The sequence below is a fragment of the Calliphora vicina genome, chromosome 3 (genome assembly GCF_958450345.1).
Source record: "Calliphora vicina chromosome 3, idCalVici1.1, whole genome shotgun sequence".
NCBI lineage: Eukaryota > Metazoa > Arthropoda > Insecta > Diptera > Calliphoridae > Calliphora > Calliphora vicina.
The window spans coordinates 27,388,951-27,404,800 of NC_088782.1; the positions used below are offsets into that span (position 1 = coordinate 27,388,951).

General features: G+C 28.2%; 1 long non-coding RNA gene and 2 other non-coding genes across 4 annotated transcripts in view; all 3 read right to left on the bottom strand.

Annotated features, from left to right (window-relative positions):
• Positions 1–31: 31 nt before the first annotated feature.
• LOC135956050 (uncharacterized) overlaps positions 32–15,850 on the bottom strand; it is a 43,915-nt gene continuing 28,096 nt past the window's right edge. For both annotated transcript variants that reach the window (XR_010576334.1, XR_010576333.1), the window contains exons 2-3: positions 9,509–9,565; positions 32–323 (exon numbers count right to left, since the gene is read on the bottom strand). This is a non-coding gene — a long non-coding RNA (uncharacterized LOC135956050). The remainder of the gene's footprint in view (positions 324–9,508; positions 9,566–15,850) is intronic.
• LOC135956122 (U1 spliceosomal RNA) lies at positions 11,602–11,767 on the bottom strand. The gene has a single exon (XR_010576361.1). It is a non-coding gene; the product is annotated as a U1 spliceosomal RNA (small nuclear RNA).
• TRNAV-UAC (transfer RNA valine (anticodon UAC)) lies at positions 13,716–13,788 on the bottom strand. The gene has a single exon. It is a non-coding gene; the product is annotated as a tRNA-Val (tRNA).

Below are 15,850 nucleotides of genomic sequence, written 5' to 3' on the forward strand. Positions count from 1 at the left end.
GATGTTTTGATGTTGCTCTTCCCTTTCGCTCTTTTTCTTTTTCTCTTTCCTTTTAATTTAAATTAGGGGATTTTATGAAGTTTCAAAATTATGTTAGATTGAGTTTTAATAAGTTACTAAGTACTTTGTTTTGGAGGGTTTAGTTTAGTAGAGTAGATTTTTGTTAAATTTTCTTTTAGTAAAAATTCCTGTAGTTGGTTGTTTTTATTATAGGAAATTAGTTAAAGGATTTCTTCGGTGTTTTCAAGGCCAAAAAATTGTTTTAGTGTAGAAAAAAGTTTTGTCTTTTATCAGGAACGGATTTATTTATTGCATAAATTTCCCTGTAAAGAAAAAATTAAAATTGGAAAATTAGTTTACAAATTTTTTCAAGATTTTTTTTTATTGTTATAATGAATTTTTGATTCTTTACTCTTCTGAATTAGATAATATTTGGTATACATATATTCCATGGCCATACAAAAATTATAGTTCTTCAGAATTTTGAAATTCGCTTTATTTTTTAATAGATTCGTGCTAAATACCTAAAGTAAACTTTAACCCCATTTTCTCAATCTCTGGCTATTTTTTATCGTGACGATATACTGACAGTTTTCATACAAAAATTATATTAGTTGGAAATATATCGTTACGAAAAGTTAGATTTTTGATACCGATAGATTTTAAAATTGTTATCTAGAAATCGATTTCTCATCAAAACAGAATATATCATAGAAAATCGTTCTTGGACAAAGGATATTTCAAAAAATAATTCTTACATTTTCCATGAGCCATATGCACGATTAAAAATATATATAAAATTCAGAATGGGCCAAAAGAACTGCTCATATTTTGAGGCCACAAACGAATCAAACCAATTTCGGATACTCTTCTGAAGTGAAGAGCGTTCTGCATCGATCGAAACAATCGTATGGTGCAAAGTCTGGTCTATAAGGCGGGTGAGGAAAAATTTCTTTCTAAATGGTTTTTAACAGCTATTGAAATATGTGTCCGAAAATGTTCATGATGGAATGTTACGGCTTCATATTTGGCCGTATATTCAGGCCGTTTTCTACAAATTATCGCTTCAAACGATCAGTTGTATTCAGTACAGGTTCCCTGTGATGGTTTGGCCAGATTTCAGCAGCTCATAATAGATAGGATCCTTTTGGTCCCACCAAATACAGAGCATTACCTTAAGCCCATGAATATTTGGCTTTGCTGCTGATTCGACTGGTTGGCGGGGCTTCACATACGATCTATTACTCTTCGAGTTATCGTAATAGATCCATTTTTTATCGCAAGTAATGATTGGGTGGACAAAATTATTATCTTTTATAGCGTTGAGTAGCATTTCAGACATACAAAATCGTCTTTCAAGATTTCTCATTTTCAATTCGTTCGCTCTTGTTGAGTTTGACAACAATCTTCATGGAGAAATGCCCCCAATTCTTGGACTTCAAAATTTTTTGGCTTGCCTGGGTGATCTTTGTCTTCCGTGTCAAAATCACCACTTCAAAACCGCACAATACATCTCTCGCACGTGTAAACCGATGGAACACAATCACCATAAGTTTTGGTTGGCAATCTTTTTTCAAATTAAAAAACTAAAGCAAAACTTCAATCATATGACGCTTTGTTGGCACAAAATTGGACATTTTCGGAGCAAAACAAAACGTTGTTTACACTATAATGTTGAATAACTAAAATAACCCTTCCATATGATATAAGTTATTAAAAACAAAAACCCCGTTCAAAAGATACGCCATCTATTGTAAATCCCTCATTTTTAAGTCATACAACCAAAATTTTTAATATATTTGTCTTTATAACAGATAATAATTATTAAAATAATATTGTAAACAATGCGAATTAATATTCTGAATTCGCCGTGGTTTAATGTAGGTCTTTTGTCAAACTTTGCTTATGTTTACATTTGTTAATAAAAATAAAGCAAGGGAGCAAGGCGAATCAATTGATTTTTATATTTCTTCTAAATTTTAATAAAAACAAAATGCCTGTTGTTTTTGCAACTTGTTAATTCGCCTTGATTGTACACAATTTAGGGATATGTATTTTAAAATATCCTTGCTTAAATGTATTATCCATTTTACTTCGGAAAAGCGTTTCGGGTGATACCCTCAGAAATATAAGTTTATAAAAATCGAACTTTTTTGATTATTCTTCGAAATAAATTTTAACTCTAACTTAAAAGTCCTAACCATAATTTTAAATCTTTAAAATCTTACCTATTTCCTTTGAAACTTTATATTACATTAACGTACACTGAGCAAAAAAAAAATATTATTTCAAAATACTTTTAAATTAGCTTTCAAAAAACAAACCTTCTTTAAAGACACTCTTGCCACCATTAAATCATAGTTATAAAATGTGAATTACTTTTTATTATTATTTCCTGATTAACAATTCATTTGATTTACTATTTTATTTACCCTAACAACCGATATGAGTCTATAAAATTTATGAGCCCCAACCCTTAGTATTATCTAAAATTTTAAAGAAATTATATACATTTGTATTGTTCAAGCTTGAGGAGTCTTGATTGTTTTATCAAACTGTCTAAAATGTTTAAATAGAAAAAAAATATATAATCTTTGTCTACAGAAAAATAAATAAATTAAAATATATATAAAAAAAATAACAAAATCCCACATATCAACAGCAAGTGCTGAATTCTTATCACTTATATGCATGAGAAAAGAACGCTAGATAATTCCTAAGAATTCTAAAAGTTACAAGAAATGTTTGTTATAAGATTCATATTTCAAATTATGTATTGTTGTTTTTATTACGAATCATAGATAGATAAATACTGTCTAGATTTTGGCATAAACTTTTTAGATTATTTGATTAATCGAAAACTAAACAATTAGCAAAGTTTAAAGGGATTAAAAAAATATATTTTATTTAGTTTTTTTTTATCTATTAACAAATATTAAAATTTATCTTTCTTCTAACATTTTTACATTCAAAACGTGTGCAAACAAAAGAATTATTTTTTTTTCAATTTTAATAAATTATCATTTTTTAATTATTTCCTGTGCTAAAAACACCAATTGAACATAAATTATTTTTTTATTATTTAAAGAAAACAAAAAACAATTACCTAAATATAAATTATTATAAAAAAAAATATGAAACAGAAAATGAAAACAAATTTCTAAGAAAAAAAACACTTAATGAAATATTTCAATTTCCAATTGTTTATTTATAATAATCTATATTTTATTGTTGCTGTTTTTTTAATATTTTTTTTTAATAAAAATCCATGGAAAATTACTCTGGAGAAAAGTAATTGATTAGGCATAAATAATAATATTTATTAGAGGAGAGCATGTGTTAAAATTTTTGAAATATTTTCCATTTTCAACAAAACTTATTAAGGCAAGAGAATTCTTTTTAAATGTTTGCGTACAGCCAGTCATTAAAATACACTTATTATAAAATACAATTGTATTTTGAAATAAATTTTAATTGTTGTTTTAATAAATTTTATTTACATACAACAATAGCGTTTGTTTTCTTTTATTTTATTTGTTTGCACATTTCTTTTTATGAAAAAACATTCATCATTTATTTATTATTGTTTAGAGCAATACATAAATTATTTGTGTTTGAAAAGTTAGTGCAGTAATTAACCCTTTAAGGGGACTCAAAGTAGGGGCACTCAATGACCCCAAACATAACTCTAGGGTTGTAAACAAGGGATATTGTGGAACAAGGTATATCCATCTATCGATGCTTCTTGAAAGTTATATTTCAACAATGAATGATCAACAGCTATGTTAATAATATTCACAGCTATGTTAAAAATGTCCACAGTTATGTTTACTGCTGTTAATCGTCCGGTAAACAACATCTCAGTCCACAATTAGAAGTCTCCAGAAATAGAAATGTTGAGAAACATTTCAAACCAGTCGTTAGAAACCGTTATACATATTTGAATTAAAATATAATTTGAGATTTGTTTGAATTTAAATGTAATTAAATATTGCTACAATTTTTTAGGTCGTTTTTACAACTACGGGTGTTTTAGAAGTGTGGTGAATGAGGTTTGGACAACTTAAGAAGGCATATTAGAAGGTCTTCCGTTGTAGGTCTGTAAGGATACCTTCCACGTAATGCCTCATAGAATGTCTACATGGGAGCCTAATTGAAGGTCTGCTAAAGCAAGCCTTTAAAGATCGTTATTAGGGAAAATATTCTTAATGAATTCAGCATAAAACCTAAGTCCCGGTCCACATTGTGAAACATTTGCTGCAAAACATTTGAGTTTGTTAATGAAAATGGGAAAGAGGAATGAAAAAGGGAACTTTGTTTAATGTACATGAAGTTTTTGTTGAGTATGTCATTCACATTTATTCGTTCGTATTCGTTCTGTACAGAAATGTCAAAAACTGAAAAGCAAAAACTTCACTGTGTGGACACGAATGCAGTTTCAAAATGTTTCACAGTGTGGACCGGGACTAAAGAATGAACTTCAAAGTATCATGTGTGGTTTAATATATAAAAAAACTACTTCACCCGAACTTCACAACATCAATTTTGTTCCTTCTTCTGGTTTCATGTAATGGTTTATAATAAAGAGAGCAAAATAAAAATAGAACATCTTCTGAGAGAAGTAAGAGTGGAATGAGTATCGGATCTTATAGAATGTGTAAACATGGCTTTGGGAAGGCCTACAAAGTAAAGCCCTAGCTATTGCTGGGATGTTTACGATGAAATTTAACTCGTATTTCATCGTCATTGGCTGTGGCGCCAATTTGCAGTTAGGCTGTAGCTATGTTTTTAAATGTTGCCAACCTTTTGTAGCATTTTGTATCTGGCAATGCCTTAAACAAATACAAATTAATATTAAACAAATGTTTTTAAGGCGAAATGGTTTATTTACAAAAATATTAATTTTGCTAATAAAAAATAAGCAAGATAATAATTTTTAAATTGAAATTAATATTAAATAATGAATTATTTATGAACTCAAATGACTTTGTGGAATTGCGGTGAAATAAAAACTTTGTAATATCTCATTGTCTGTATTCCATGCTTGCCCCCTTAAAAGGGTTAAATAATTGTTAAATCTCTATATGTTTTATATTTGATTGTTGTTTTTAGCTTTTAATTTATTTTCTTTATCTATTTTCCATACAAACATCAACGGAATAATTGTATTTTCTTTGCTCTCTTTTGTTTATAATTAAATTTAATTCGTTGCTTTTTTATTAATGTTCGATTTTTAATTTTGTTTCCGATATTTTCTGCACGGGTTTCCCAGCGGTAGTTTTAAACTTTGTCTACATTGGCATTCAAATGTAAACAGATGTTTTATTTCGGAAATCAAAGCGAATTTGCCAGACATTTACTGTAAACGAAAATGACATTAAAAACCAACAACAACTTTGAATGACAACGGTGTTTAAATGGGTTGTTAAACGAGGTAATAAAATTAGGACTGCATCCTAAAAGATTCAAAGAAATTGAGTTAAACAAATAATTAACTTGAATAAAATTTAATATATTTTCACAGCTGCAAAAGTTTATATGCGAAGAAAACTTTTTAAAAATATTGAAAAATCAAAAAAAATCCCCTTTTTCTACTTTTTCAAACTATTGACCTACTTTTGCATGGCTTCAATTCTTGATAAAAATTAAATTATTAATTAATTGTTGTTATATATAATTTAGTTATCATTGCATTTTTAACACTACTTCACAACCCCCGGAGTTTGTTTTGATCATTTCAAAAATATTTAAAACTTAAAATGAAAATCGAACACAATTTAGGAATTCCCATATTTCACTGTTGGAAATTATTTAGCACCACCAACCACTAACTACCCAGGGAGATTTTCCTCTTAAAATGGTAAACAACATTCTTTTTTTGAATTGTATTTAATTTTAAAAACAAAAAACCTTATAAAAACAAACATGATTTTTTTCCTATAGAAAATGAAATAGAAATTTTGTTTATAAAAAGTAAAAGAATTTTGTTCTTATTACAATATATGATTTAATTTTCTATAAACAAATCAATATCTGTTTTTCGATCATTTCAAAACAAATTCTATAATTCAAATTAGAGAAACAACAGATTAATGGTCATTAATTTCATATAAAAATTAAAATAATTGCGTTTTAAATGTTTCTACATGAAAAATTAATTCAAATTATTGTTATTCTTACAATTAATACTGTTGTTTTCAGTTTCCGTTGTCTCCTCGTCCCTTGAAAGAAATGTAAAATTCTATTCAAATTTGCAAATGTAAATAGACAGAAATTAATATAAACACAAATTAATTATGATAAATTCTGATGTTTATGATCCATTTGATGGGGCGAGAATTTAATTTATTATTAGAACAAGAAATTATATCGATTTATAATTTCAAGTTTAAGGCGATTACTTTTATCTTGAAATAACACGTGTAATCGGTAAAAATTAATCTAGAAACAACATCCACTATTAGGTATCTAAGCGTTCATGTGATTGAAATATTATTATTTCCAGCAAATGCTTATATGATTTAACATGTAATTTGTAAGGGAGAATATATAATATTGTTATGGTTTTACCTTTTAAAAACGGTGGTTTATTTCCTTTAAATAAACCGTATTCTTTTGATTGCAGTTTAGTCAAATGTACACAACAACTGTTTAAATATTCACACTGTGTTTTAAAACACACGTTTACAATTCACAACTTATATATATTGCACACTGTAAGGCAGTTAATTTATCGTTACTTAACGATGCTTCAAATTAGACTGACTGATTGGTGTTCTCACAGCCACCTTATATACACTGCATTGCCATGTAGATGTGTCCAGCGCCATCTATCGATGCTTCTTGAAAGTTGTATATATACAATGATCAACTCAAAGCTTCTATTTAATGCAATCTAGCAATGTTAATAATGTACACAGTTATGTTTACTGCTGTTAATCGGCCGGTAAACAACATTGTTCACAATTAGAAGTCTCCAGAAATAGAAATGTAGGGAAACATGATGTAACTTGATAACAGCCGTTAGAAACCGTTATATTTCAATACAAATACAATTTCGTAACTATATTGACTTTGTATATAGATCTTTTCGAAATGAAACGAATTTAATAATAAGGACTTTGTATAAAGATCTTTTGTGAAATTCAATTATTTTAGCGTTTTATTTGTAATTTTTTTTTTTATTTAAAGTAAGTTTAAATAGAATTTTAATCAACTTTTTATTTAAACAAAACTGTTTCAAATTAGAACTTACATTTCAATAACGGTTTTGCAGTCTAATAAAATATTGAATTATTTAATTATTTTTTATTACTTTTAACTTTATTACAATGACAAATCCAAAAGAATCATCATTATATTAATAATAAAATTTAAGTCACAATTTCATTAAAAATTAAACATATTTGGTTATACATAAATATGTATGTATATTTTTATTAAACAACTTTGAAAGCATTAGAATGGAAATTTTCCACTATTACAAATTGCAATTAATAAAAATATACTTTGTCATAAATTGTAATGAAATGTCAGTTTGTAGCGATGACGTCAAAATATAAATTATTATATCAAACCATAAAAGAAATGTCAGTTATTTGCACTGTAACCATACAATTTCTAACTACATTCAACATAATGGTCAAGTTAGAGGAATAATTAATTGAAAACGAACAACATAAACAAAATCTCCTAAATCTAGCCGATATCTTGAAAACTATATTCCTTAGTTTTCAAAAACATGACCTTTCCCTGTCTATACTTGACAAATATTTATCATAACAATTAATGAGGTTTGTTGTCAAAACAAAGTTGTCTATGCAAAATCACTAAAAATTTTTCATAACGAAGCAATGTTGACAACAATTTTGATGTTTATCATGATAAAAAAATTTCAGTTATAGACAGGGGGTAAGACAGGTACTGACAGGGAAAGACCTCGTAAAAGGATTCAAAGACAAGATACATAATTAAATAACTGGAGAGAATAGTTCTTGAACTGTTAACCGCATCCTAATGAGGCTAGTATTAGTTGCTATCGTCCCGCTGGAAATCTATTATTTCTAAAAAAACACACTGTTGTATACTATTTGCCTCAGGCCAGCCGAAAAAGTTTGAAGACCAGGAGCTACTCAAGTAGAAATCGACACCAAAGTCAAATATCCATGGCGCTATTATGACCTGCCAAAATATGACCAGACCATCACAGGGAACCTGTACCAAAAGCAACTGATACGTTTGAAGCGAGCAATGATTATTGCTTGATTTTCAGAGTTTATTCTGAATAATTTTGTCAAGTAATTAGGCCAGTAGAGTCGGAATTTAAGAATTATGATGCTAGTTCTTTCTTTATGCTCTTACTCGTTCCTAAGAGGCATATTCTAGAAACTAGAAATATTCGATATTTGGGTTGTTAAAAATGTCATAAAAGTGAGTTGCAAAATCTTATCGTGTAAACTGAACTACATATATTGAACAAGTAAGAGAGCTCTATTCGGCTGTGCCGAATCTTATATACCCTTCACCAAATTTTACTTTAAAATAAATTTTTTTAAATATTTTTAGGTAAACAAAATTAAATTTTTTTTTAATTGTTTTTCAAAATTTTTTTTTTGAAATTGTTTTTTAAAAAAAATGTTTTCCAAATTTTTTTAAAAAAATGTTTAAAAATTTTTTTTTTCGGGTTAAAAAATATTCCCGATTTTGACCCATTGTAGGTCCAACTTACTATAGCCTTATCTACATCGTTGCAATGGACTTTGAAATATCTATCATTAGATATCCATATTGTCTATATTAATGACTTAGTAATCCAGATATAGATCAAAAATAGGTCAAAAATCGAGGTTGTCCCGGTTTGCTGATTTTAAATAGCAAACTTCTCGAAAGCATGTCTGACAGAATTATTGGATCCTGAAGATATCTGGGGTCTTCAGAAAATTGATTTCAACAGACAGACGGACATGGCTTAATCGACTCCGCTATCTATAAGCATCCAGAATATATATACTTTATAGGGTCGGAAATGAAAAATGTAGAAATTAAAAACGGAATGACAAACTTTTATATACCCTTCTCACGAAGGTGAAGGGTATAAAAATTACCCAATAAGCACCATAGCCCCAAAAATTCAAGCACTTGACCATTTTGTTGGAATTTGACTTGAATGCAAATGTAATTATGTTATAAACATGAAAAATATTTGAAAAATTAAAATTTTTTCAAACACATGTGGCTTCAATTTATGTTTCCTTTTTACTGGAGAATGCTATTGAAATAAAGTGTAAAGCAACTGTAATGCAATTGCTTGACTATAATTCAAGGCTTGAATTACACTTGCTTTCCACTTGAATTCCAGTAAAAATGCTTATTGGATAATAATACTATGTCTTAGCTCTTATAAAAATCAATTGTACGATAATGATTTAATTAATAGAGTGATTAGCTTATCAAATACTAATATGTATACAGATTCCAAAACCTTAATTAACATTTTTCAAATTCATACCTTTTAGTCCCGGGTTCAGGAGTTAAATTAAATTTCACAAGTCACCCCATTGAAATACTGGAAATAAACAAATAAATTAAAGAAAATTAATTAATTTATAATAAACATATAAATAAAAAATTGTGTAATAAAAATAAATACATATATTTTTTGTTTAGTCTACTACCCAAAAAAAAATTCCAACTATATTCTCATATAAATCAAGGAAATTAATTAAATTTCATACAAATGCAATTCAATTTCCTCAAATTTCAATTTATGTCTGGTTCCCAAAACGTTTAAATTAATTAAAAATGTATTAAATCTCTAAAAATAAACGAATTGAAAAAAAACCATCTCCAATTCCCAGGGTAATAAGGCAAACAATCATATAAGAAGATACAGTTTCAATTCATTAACAAACAAATTTAAATGTTTATTTAGCAAATTTAAAAACACAACAAAACAATAATAAAAACGCGTTGCTAAAAAAAATATCAGCATAAAATAAGTTGTACTACGTCTGGCGGGTATTCGAATGGATATTCGAAACTTAAGTAATTTAGCTGCAGAACAAAGCGCACGCGCTCAGTATACATTTCAGCAAAAACACAAAAAAGTAATAATAATAACAATTTAAATGTTTATATTAAACCAAATAAAAACAACAGATTGAAGCAAAAGGCTTAAAAAATAATGGGAAACATAATACGAATATTGTATGTTATGGGTTTATCTAAAGATTCTGCAGTATGGGAGGTCTTGTGTATAAATTTGGTACAATAAAATCAGAAAAAAATAAAAAAAAAAACATAATAACAATTTCTCTTAAATAGAAAAATTAAGATTTTTTCTTTAGCCGAATGAAACGTTTTTATACCCACCATTAAAAAAGATAGGAGGTATTTGATTGATGGCAACATTTCGTTTGTAACACATCAAAATATTTGTAGCAGACCCACATTAGTATATATATTCTGGGTCCTCTAAAGATTCAAAGACGATCTAGCTATGACCACACGTATGGTCTGTCAGTTGAAAACACGTTAGAACCCAAACGAAAGAGCTAGCTTGCTGAAATTTCGGTTCATGATTTCAGCATGATTTATGCGGCAATCCTCATAAAATTTTTAACAAAATAGTTCTAATTACTCTGAAATTATACTGTAATGACATGTTTCCACGGCAGTCTGAATTACCTAATTCGCGTTTTGAATTACGATTGCGAATCAACCTGTTTACACGACAACATTCGTAATTCAGTTTGACATTTATTTATTTATTTCTTCTTCTTGTTTTTTTTTTCTTCTGTTTACATGTTTTGTTTTTTTGTTTATTTTGTTTGTTTGGTGCGAATTTTAAATTTGTAATTTGGCAATGGATAAAAAAAGGTAAGTAAAAACATAAAATTGTAGCATTATTAATTAAACAAATATAATTTAATTATTATTTTCATTATTAGAAAAAAGAAAAAGTGCAAGCAAGTGGGACCAGGGCAGCGATCGGGCTTTATTAGAGGTGTGGGCTGAAAGAATGGCAGAGCTGCGTGGCTTTAACTTTAATCAGACTTTTTATTTCTTTTAATTTATTTATTTAATACAAAAATCTTTTTCTTTATTTTGTTTTGTTTTAACATTTTTGTTTGGACAGCTGATTTTGATACATAAATAATCGATAAAAATTAGAGATGACAGTCATTCGTTCGTAATTCATAAGGTAATTCAAACTGAACTACGTACGAACAAGGTAATTCGCACTTGAAATTTTGTATGGCGAATCATGTAATTCAGTTCGTAATTGGGTTGAATGACGAATGAGAGCGTGAATGACGAATAATGCCGTCGTGTGAACATGGTATAAAGTATGGCGAAAATCGGGCAACATTTGTCCATAGTCCCCATACAAGGTCCCCCTCAGAAAACGATTTGAACATTCATAATTGTCTTATAATAATTAATATCGTAATGAAATTCGACATAAACAAGTTTTATATGAACCTAAATCTTTCTACCAACTGAGTATCGGTCCATAATTGACCCTACCCCCATATAAACCCAGCCGAATATAACACTCTTACTTGTTAATATCTAATATTTGAAATATATTTATTTAATGTCGGGACGGCGCGTACGCCATTCCCGGCTATCAAAAATTTCACGCACGAGTTATTCACATTAGGAATAATCGCGGAGGTCAACTAAGTCTTAAAGTGCAATGATCAAGCCTCACTCCGGGGGAACTGCCTTGATGATCACGGTAACCCCTACGCCAGGTAAGTATGCTGAAATCAGCTCAAACATGACTATTTGCATTAAATATTTTTTAAACTAAATGGGAATTATAAAGAATAATATATAGGGGCAAAATTAACGAAAAAATAAGGGTTCAAGGAATGATTTTGGTGTGTATAAAATTCACCCTTATTTAAGGAAAAATAAAAAAGTGTTTACTATTTTTTTTTTATTCTAGGGGCTTAAATGTTTGTGGCGAAAAAACTCAAATTTTAAAAAACAATTTAGAACTAAACATAAATCCTATTAGATTCTCTCAAAATATTGATATACTTTAGCTATTGGTCCAATTTTATGACCCATTATAATCAAAGGTTCGAATGAATTAATTCCTATTTAAATTTCCAAAGCAAATTGTATCTCTTTACCATTCCATTAATGCATCCAATATTCAAGAATTAATTTTAAGCACCAAAGTCCCAAAAATTCAAGCACTTGAACATTTTGTTGGAATTTGACTTGAAAGCAAATATTATGTTTCCTTTTTACTGAAGAAAGCTATTGATATAAAGTGTAATACAACTTTAATTCAATTGCTTGACTATAATTCAAGGCTTGAATTACACTTGCTTTCAACTTGAATTTCAGTAAAAATGCTTATTGCCCAATGTTCAAGGGCTTGAATTTATTGGGAATACATTCCTTTAAGAATTCAATTTTTGCTGAATTAATTCCTTAGTGCAGCATACAAGTTTTCTGCAATAAAATCCATTACAAAATAGCTTTACAATATGTATTGATGATCAATTTACTAAATAATATTTCTGTTGTCGCAAAAGAATCTTATTGATGTAAAATTTGTAATCCCCTTTAACTAAATGTAGGGTATTTAATATTAATTATAAACATTTTCTTGCCATAATGCTATAAATAACTCATTCATAGTTTCTGTTTAAAATATTACGACGTTTTTCTGTTTTTTGTTCTCATTAAAATACAAATATCTTTAAACTGGGTCATTTCTCCAAACATTGCGCTGACATATGTTTGACCTTTTCATGATGTCTGAGGCCAAGACAACACATGGCCTTGACTAAGTGAGTGAGTTGTAAAGAATATGTACCTACAATATTTGAATAAACAAAATTTTCATTTCAAATTTAAAGCAATAAAAAGAAAACCAAAAAGAGACATTAATTATGCATAGAGATAAATAAAATTTATGATTGATTGCTAAATATTTGTATGGCAAAATTTTGTTAATAATTATAATGAAAAAAAATCAAATTCTTTTAAAAGAATTAATAAATAAATTTAATAAATTTTTGTTGCTTATTGCAAAGGAAGTGAGGTTTTCAAAAATTATTATTATTCTATATAAAATTAACAAAGACAAAGAAACATGTGACCTGAATTTATATCAAAACCCACATGAAATTTACCTCAAGAAATTGTTTATAATACAGTAAATAAACAATTTAAAACAATAAAATCAATAATTAAATGAATTTGCAAGACATTTTCTAAGATGAAAAATCAAAATATTTAAATAAATAAATAATTTTGCTCTTTTCTATTAGACTAAACATTTTGGAATATTAGAAAATTAATATTTTCTAAATAAATTTTGATTTTTTGTTTATTTTCTTAATCTTAAATGTTTATCTGCGAAGAGTTTGTAAATATAATGGTCATGTTATCTGTCATTTTGACAACTGCTGCTGATTGAATTGGAAATGTTATTGACACTTTAAGAGAGTTCAATAGAATTGTTTCGTATGGAATATTTGACAGACAGTTGGTTTACAATAATGTTTATTGAACCATAACAAAAATATAGAGAATTAACATGATTATCAATATTTTTTATGGTATTGTTGGTCTTAGCAAGGTAATGCTGTATTGAACTCCAACTCCAGAAGGAATTTCCAGTGCTGTAGACTTGCTAATTTAAATATTTATATATAATGTAAATTATCTTTAAAAAAATATCTCTCTGGTTCCATCCAGGATCGAACTGGAGACCTTCTGCGTGTAAAGCAGACGTGATAACCGCTACACTATGGAACCACATGATTTACACATAATTAAGAGATCTCTCTAGGATTTGCTTACAAATTTAGATGTTCTAACAATTTTGAATTCAATTTTAATTTAAGTAGGTTTATAATTTTTAGATAAAAATATGCTCTAAAGAAAAAGTGGACTTTTACTAGCTTCATTCTCAACAAGAGCTTGCAAAATCATTGGGAGCTACTTAATTTCAAAACGTTTGCGAACGCAGGATTCATCCACAAACGTGGAAATTAGGTACCATACGAATTAAAGCCGAGAGACCATGAAAGACGATTTTACATGTCCGAAATGATGTTTGAACGCTAAAAAAAAAATCGTTTTTTGGACCCATTACGATAACCCGAAGAGTAACAGATAGGACGTGAAGCCCGTCCAACCAGCCGAATCGACAATAAAGCGAAATATCCATGGCGCTAAGGTAAAGCCCTATATTTGGTGGGACCAAAATCTATTATGAGCTGCTGACATCTGGCCAGATCATCACAGGGAACCTGTAACTGATTCGTTTGAAGCTAGAATTGGGCAAAAAATTACCAGAATATGCTTCCAAACATGAAACCGTAATATTCCATCATGATAACCCTGTTAAAAACTATTTAGAATGAAGCGGTTGGGAAGTTTTGCCTCACCCGCTTCATCCGACTACTATTTGTTTCGATTGATTCGTTCTTGGCCTCAAAAGATGAGCAGTTCATTTGGCTCGAAATCCATATGTTGCCAGAAAGATGGGAAAATGTCATAGCTTTCAAAATAAAAGTTAAAAATTTTAAAAAGTCCCGCATTATTAAGTCATACATCTAATTAATTTGGTACTTTTTGGGAATTCGAACCCTAATTGGGTAAAAATTATATTTACTTTGGCTATTTTTTTCATAAAATATGAATATTTTTGATTACGGGCTCCCACTATTGTATTTTTATTATCTCAATGGGGAACAAAATGTACCAAAAAGGGGATAAAAACGGAAAAATACATTTTATTAAGCCAATTTTTATTATATTTTAAACATTAGTTCATCCAATACAAATGTAGGGTGTAATTTGGAACTCATGTTCGAAGGTGTAAATTTGGCCAAATCTGGATAAACAGTTTTTGGTACTTTTTTAAAACATATTTTTTCTTGAGCACATGAAAACGGATTTGAATCGTTTGAGACATATCTGTGACACAACAAATTTCGGCAGAATTAAGTATTTTAAAATTGACGGATATTCAAGAGGGAAAAGAGAAATTGGTACTTTTTCATCTAGTGGTACTTTTGTAATATTTTAAATTATTTGACCATTTATTGACAAAAAAATATAGCTAATAAGGTTCAGAAGTAAGAACCATGAATAGGGCTTAATTGTATTAACATGGCAAAAAGGGAGACTCAATTGTATATTTAGTTCTTTCTTCTAATGGTACTTTTTGAATTCTCTATAATAATGGACCTAGAAACATTAAATTAAGCATATATGACCCTAAGTGAGTGAGTACTAAGGGGAAGACATTATTTATAAGGTGTATAAACAAATCATTATTACATAAATCAAATTAGTTTTTTTTTAAATTCTTTCACGTCTAGATAGTATCCATATATATGTGGGGTACACTAATTTATGCTATTTATATGTAGCAAATATGTGGAATATAATTTTTTTTATTAAAAAAAAGAAAAATAAATCATTGTTTTTTATTGTGTTATATATTCCGACATTCCTGAGGAATCATTTAAATGGACTTTAAACAGAATTATTTTTTTTTTGGCAAATTTCTCAAAATTAGTGATTCACTTTTAATGAACATTGATTGTACCTGTTGAATATATCGACAAAAGAAAATATACAAATTTGTTTCTTATACAAAATTATCTAAATGAAAATAAACTATAATCAAATGATTAAATTAATTATGTATTTAAAATTGTGCAGAAAAAAAAACCGAAATCAGAATCTAAAAATAAAACCTAAATAATACTAAACAAAATAAAACAATTAGTAACATATTTAGATGATTCATATCATGTCATAATGTTCTAATATTTCACAATGGTTTAAAAATACTACTCTGCGA